This window comes from Varroa jacobsoni, unplaced genomic scaffold (genome assembly GCF_002532875.2).
Source record: "Varroa jacobsoni isolate VJ856 unplaced genomic scaffold, vjacob_1.0 scaffold_221, whole genome shotgun sequence".
Classification (NCBI taxonomy): domain Eukaryota; kingdom Metazoa; phylum Arthropoda; class Arachnida; order Mesostigmata; family Varroidae; genus Varroa; species Varroa jacobsoni.
In genome coordinates, this window is record NW_019213123.1 from 5,728 (window position 1) to 12,763 (window position 7,036).

General features: G+C 38.5%; 1 long non-coding RNA gene across 2 annotated transcripts; it reads right to left on the reverse strand.

Annotated features, from left to right (window-relative positions):
• Positions 1-1,161: 1,161 nt before the first annotated feature.
• Positions 1,162-5,215, reverse strand: LOC111273727 (uncharacterized). 2 transcript variants are annotated; one of them, XR_002688007.2, is made up of 3 exons: positions 4,927-5,215; positions 4,043-4,352; positions 1,162-2,887 (listed from the first exon to the last, which is right to left on the reverse strand). It is a non-coding gene; the product is annotated as an uncharacterized LOC111273727 (long non-coding RNA). The 2 variants fall into 2 exon arrangements; XR_015316057.1 differs by lacking the exon at positions 1,162-2,887 and having other exon boundaries at positions 3,663-4,352.
• Positions 5,216-7,036: the final 1,821 nt, after the last annotated feature.

Genomic DNA, 7,036 nt, shown 5'->3' on the forward strand with positions numbered 1-7,036 from the left:
CTATACAACCAAGGCTTATGTATGTATAAACACAGTGTCGACCAGTCCCTTAATTTGGCCGTGTCGTAACTAATGGCCATTTCATGGAACTTAATTAGGACGGCCTTGTAAATCGAGGCATTCCAGTCTGCTGTTTCAGACGAAAAAAAGTTTAACCCAGATTCTCACCAGCGGAAGCAAATGTAGCTTGTAGTATTTCAAAGCGTAAAGACTGGCCAAATCGAACTTGATGTTTTACGCGTTGGATAAAACTGGATTCAGTCTCAGCTTCTCGAGAGCGCATAGAATGAAACTCATACAATTGTTAGTTTGAAGCACGTACACATAACGGGCATTGTCAGAGTTGCTCTAATTTTACGTTATTTGCGTTTTAAAAACGGATGATGCTGCTAAAGGCTTTGGAGTTCAACTTCAAGCAACTAGAGGGCTAGGATTTGTTACAATCAAAGAGCTAGCCTCCGTTATACAATGCTAACGGCAATCGTTAACTAATTATACTGACCACACGATTTATATTCTTCATGATCCACGTCTCACAGTCGTTAAGTCGAGGCATGCTGTGCTACCTCTATAGCCTTTTGAGTTATTCATTTGAGGAAAACGTATTTACACCAATCAGTCCTTTTTAAGGACATTTCAAACAAACAGCTAATCCATTACAAACACATGCTCAACCCAAGCTTCGACATAGTAGTTACTCTCGATGGCTTAGTTTTTGGTAACCACGCATATAAATCAAGCCTGATAATATCTTCATTCTGTGCATTGGTCGTTGCATGTTATCCAGAAATGCTTATCTCCAACGGAAGTGGCTGCTTAGATATGATCCGTTTTGCTGTTCTTCTGTTGCATTTAGATATTATTTTAGAGACAATCAATAGAAATATCTATTCAAAGCCCTCTCGTTGACTGTTGTTACTTTTGCAACAACGCTCTGCTTAGACTAATGGGGCTAATAAATAACAGTCTAATTTCCCATGACATAGCCTAATACGCGTCTTTGTTACTATTTTCGGTGCTCACTTATCAGTTTCCACTAACTTCATTATCTTTTTCGGTTGTTTGCTTTTTGCTTCACCGTAGCGTGTGTTTGAAACCTTTTTTTTAGAAAATAGGTCTCTTCCCATATTATAACTTGCCTGCAAAAAAGAGTGATTGACGAAAACGGATTTGGCATATATTTATTTTTCGTTTGAAGTGGCACTGAGACGTTGGCGAGAGACGTAAGGTCAAAAAGCTCTAAAATTAGAATGTCTAAAAATTGAAATACGAATTCTATAGTAGTGGGAAACTTCTGTAGCTTAAATTGTGGGTGACCTCACATTTGCCAAAAAAATAGCCAAGAAAAACATTTCTACAGCTAATCAAAACCAAACAACAAAAAATAATATTGCTTTAAAAATTATTGCTTAACATGTTCGTTGAAATATAATAGAGAACGATGCTGCCTAGCCGTTTTTTTACGCTAAGTGAGGAGGGAAGGAGGGACCTAGAAAGTGTAAAGTATATTCTGATATGTCGATTTGCACCTTGAGATGAGCGCAGATCGTGACAGGATATTTTGCACATTCTTCTACGTATTAACGTGCAGCGCGTGCAACTAAAACCTTTACGGTTACATTTGCCGCTTTTAGTCGATCTCTATAATAACCCACTTATGCGGAGTGACCGAAACGTATAATCTTCTGTGAATTACGCCTAATTCTCCTGGAAGCAGAAATCCTATTAAAAGTAACTTGTTATTATAAGTGCGAAGAAGACGAAAGCAGAAACAACTTTACGCTCCCTTTTTCAATTGAATAGGGACCGCATTCGTTTATGTTACTTATTGTAATGCCTAATGTTATTAATATAAACAGCGTTGCCTTAAAAGGCTCTAAAATATTAGCAGATCTATCTGTTTTAGTTACCTATCATGGTTGAGGCCGTGTAGTAGCAGCTTACATGTAACAGGAAAGCTCATATAACACGGTGTCAAAGTAATGAATTTCCGATTTATATTCCAATGCATTGGTAAGCGGCGTGTCTATGGCGACGAAATTACCCTGCTTCTTTCTAGGTGTAACGTTATTTTTTGAAAATACAGCATTGCAATAGCTATACTAGCAACGATATGACATAGTCAGAATGCCGTTCCTTGCAGTCCCCGAAAACGTTGAAGTACAACATATCTGACGAAAAACAATTGATTAAACTCCAGCCTATTTAGCTTACGACTACCTATGTGGTATACTGGATCTTATAGCTCAGGATTATAAAGATCCCAGCAGCCAATAGTCATTCGGTTTTTTTGAAGTTTGTCATAACAGCTAACTTCTATCAGAAACATCGCAGTGGGCTCAAACATGGGTCAGATGAGCTCTGGCCTGGAATCGTTCCCAGGACCGGCATATTGGCTGCAAATCACACCAAATTAGTTCTCCTTTGGTCTATCTGTTCTTCTATGAGAAATTACCCTTTTGGACAGAGCCTTAGCTACAGACATGAGTTGCATGTCAAAGTCTGTCACATGGTAACGTCGCCTGCCTGACTTTTTCTTTCGTACGTGTTCCAGCTACACTTCTTATTGCTGTTACTTTTCTAGCTTCGCAGCGATGGCAGATATCGACAAAGGTAACTTGGCAATCGTTGCTTCGCCGAGAAGAGACACTTATTGCCCGCGGTTGGTCCGTTCGGGCGGGCTTCGTTGAAAGGCCGCCTGCGTCTATAAAGTCTCTTGAGTTTTTCTACATCTGATGAAAGATTTTATCTATATCCATCCGTGGGGTCACGCCTTTGGGTGGTTCTCTTTAGCCTTTTACAACTGGGCGAACTATCAGCTCTTATAAAACTGAACATCTTCAAACAAGTTAAACACGGTCAGTGGTCGTAAACGTGAGCACGCAAGCTGGCAGAAGAACAACAACAGAAAGAAGCAACCGATTCGTTAATAATTAGGCTTTAGATTGAAATTATTGACACGCCCTACCACATGCACGCCTGGCTAAAGGGTTGTAGCTAAGCGATACTGTGACCCTCCACCTATGTTATATAAAATTACTGAATTATTTAGCAGGTAGTTTATGAATAAAGAAAACGTTGTAGTAGAAGAAATTATTGTTATCAAAATTCAATTGGTAGCGAATTCAAGTACATATAACCGGTACGGTTTCCAATATGTTTAATTTGTATTTGCTCGGCAAGGCATTCTTCGTTTCATTATAAATTTACAATATGTTTCGACTATCAAACTGTGTTCTCGGTCACTTATTCTACGTCTAATTTTATCAGGCTAGAATTGTTTTAAACTATAATGAAAAGTACGTAGAGCTAAGCTTTTCTGCTCTTCCTCTGTGTTATGTATATCGTTTCTAGACGTAGTAAACAGGAGAAAAATGGACCAGAAAAATCGCGGGACCTTTTTCTCAAGCTAATAGTCAAAGCAACGGAATCCAACATCACGCGTGAAAGTTAATTAAATAAACTGATAAAGTCACAAAAGCGTTGGCTGAAACTCCAAGTTACCGTCACACGTTTGAAGAAAAACCTTTAAGAAGCTCATAATCATGAGTGACACGTTTTGTTTCGCAACTCTTGTTATGGATCCTTAATTGTATCACACATATTTGAGTCAGCCTATTCAAATTAGTCTCGCCTAAGGACAATAATGATCACAAGATGCATTCAGTTTTTTGGTAAATAGCCTTAGTTCATAAGACGAAATTACATTTTAATAACGCATTTTCTTAATATGAACCAAACAGCATTCATGATGTGGCCATTAATTTTCACCAAAGGAGACTCTCAGTTTTTTTTTTCTAGATAGCTAGTTTTTCAATAACTTGCTAATCTAAACAGTGTACCGTCCTGCCTGGAGTATTTTTTCACGGTAGCGCGTTTCTAGACTGATATCTCGATTCGATCTTGTACATGGCACCCTCCAAGATTTTTTAAACGTTCAATATGTTTTTATTGGTTTTGATCTTCCTACACATGTTGCAATCATTGGCGTACATCTTGCTGGTGACGCCTAAATGTTAAAAAGGCATTCAAAGGCCCTTACCAAGCGAATCAACGATGGAACAAATAATTTCCTCGAAAAAAAGCAGCGCTACTTTGTCTGGAGTAACACTGCAGTGGCACTTAATCCCACGAAGATTTTCAGCGGCGCTCGGGTATTAGCCCAACGTCATTGAGCCATACATCCTCTTTCGTAGCGGCGTTGGAAACTATCCGGCTTCATTGAGTGTACGAGCTTTCAAAATGTTTGAATAGCGTAGCGACATTGCCAGTGTCTTCGGGGACCACATTGCCGGCCCGCGGAGGGGACCCGGGTCATGGGACATATTTAGGCGTCTATCTGCGCCTATACCCTACGAAATGTCAAAAGTAACAAACATGAATTTCCTTTTCTGGAAATGTATGTTGCTCAAGCAACACACAGGCCTATTCGCATACGCATCGGTGTTGCGAAGTCGGCATACGACTTAACTGGTGTCCAGTTGTAGAACAAAAAACGTGCGGAACTTAATGAAGGGCTTAGAAGCGTAAAGGAGAAAAATAATCTGTTGGATAAGTAGTAATATTAAAAAGTGTGTAATGTTGTCCTGCAGCAACGTTGCATTGTAAATAAGCTTTTGTCGATTCATGAGCTCATGTTGATGGCGATCACCGCGTAATCAACTTTTCGGCGGATTTAAACGCGGTACGCAAATAGAGTTAGCGTTATGGTATTTTATTATTAGAACCAAGCAACAACATATACATTGTTGCTTGTAATCGCTTACTCACTATCAGTAAAAACAAAGTTAAAAGTAGTATTACTCCCAGAAGTTATTGGCGTATAAACGAGTTGTCACAAGCTGTCGATGATATCTCTACTGTCATTACAAGTTATATTTCAATGCTACCGTAGAACTACGCAGAAAGTAAGAAGGATAAGATCACCTGGAAGCATCACGGTACTTGAACTGGACCTTTCAGCCAATGAGAAGGCATCCGCATTTCATTCTGAAGACTAGACATGAATCTAATTGTTTGGATTTGGGCGAAATACACACTACACACACTAGTTGGTATTTTTCTTCTACATGTACTATCCTTCCTTTGTTTTTCTGTCGGTTCGTATCAATTTAACAGTTATAGCGGTATATGTTCAAGAAAAAAATACCCTGCAAGTTGTCAAGCGTGAAAACTTTTCCGTACAACATTTTTTTTAATGTATACGGAGATTGAAAACAAATGACACGTGGCTCACTTTGGTGCATGGTGCGCTGCATCAAAGGGTAACCGTACGTCCGAGACGAACCTGCTTCAGGCACGGATTAGCTCTGTCAGACAGTTGTTTAATGGTGTTTTTCGAAATGAGAAAGGTGCATTTTGATGCTTGCAGAAGCCATTGCACGTGACAAGCCCATCTGAATGGGTACGACTGGACCCTCGTGCGAGTACGAAACACAATTTCATGACATAACTAAGTGGCGTGTTCAACATTCTATTACAACTATTGACAAAAACCAGATCCATAATGTCGCCCATTTCACAATGGCTGTCGTAATTTTCCGTATTTTGTCTTTGCTCTATTTCGCCACTAACATATCTCGATACTGGAATAAACAAATTTCGACCGTTTTGTGCTTTACGCACATATTTTCAAACTATTCTAATAAATATATTTTATAGAAATCCCTACATTTTTTATTCATTCGATTCAGCAAAGCTCATTAATTTGTTTTCTGCATCTGTTCAATTCATTGGCATTGTTATTTTCGTGACAGATGGATGAATTGTGTAAATAGAACTACACCTTGGTAAAAAATTAGGCTTACGATCACAGTAATTGGTCCCAGCTAATTGGTTACTCTCAAACGCCTTTCGTTGTATAAAGGTATCAAATAAACCTAATGATACTCTAACTGTTTTCATTGATATGTATAATTCATTTTATTTAATAAATAAACGGTTGTGTAACTTTAGTTCATTATCTACATTTGCACGAGTAACTAAATATTATTTAACATAGGCCGATACGTCAACAACCCCTGCTGGTCGTCTATTGTACAAGAGGGACAAAATCCTCTGGACCACATCAGAAGACTTTTAAATGGGATGCTAGCATCGTTTTGTATAATGAGATAGGGGCATTTTTTTTGTCTTTCAGTAAAATGGTTGACATCTTTTGGCGACAGTTAAAGCCAGCAAAAGCATTGGGAATACCCACGCGTCACGGGCCTTTTTCTAGAAGTAAATAAATTGGTTCCGCTCCACGTATCATTTGATTCGCTCTATTTACGTTGGAGACACATTGAGGCATGACCGAAAGTAACTTGAAAGTATAGTGGGTAATTTCAAATGGACAACAGTTACAGAGGTGGCCACATGATCGGGAAAGCGAGCCAGCGATCTGACGGAGCTCTCCAAGAAACAGTCTTACCAAATCGGTCTATTGTTTGTCCTTGGACTTATGTAGATGCTCATCCTGCTAATATGGTTTGTCGACGCTGAGCTCGCCGGTTTACAGTCGGAGTCAGTTTCCATAGTTCCTTTCATTGCTAACAATACCAGGCATGAGAAATTCTAGAAACTTCGATTTGTTTGTTAGAAAAAGAAGGGGTCCTGGAACGGTTGAACTGGGTTTTTGCTTGTTGCTCGCTAATCTATATCCCCTATAGTGAATATTTATTGTATTTTTAAAAGCAAGCATGAGAATATTGAGCTTGCGGTAGGTATGCCTTAAGCAACAAAATATATATCCAGTGTAATTTTACTACGAACTAACTTTTGCTCTTCCTTCCCCATCATTAATTAACTCTCAAATCGATATCTATATCTATAAACAGGGTTTTTTTTTTCGAAATACCTTGAAAATTGTCCAGTGAATACATTCAATTGCTTGAAGTTATTTGTATATGTTATAATAAATAAGTTATAGGTTTTATATGACAGAGTAACTCTTAGGTCATTTCATGAACCTAAGTAGAATTGCTCTACAATCGTAATGTAACTGAAGTTTTTATACCAATTTATTTGTTGAAATAGCCCTTCCTATGAGAGGTTT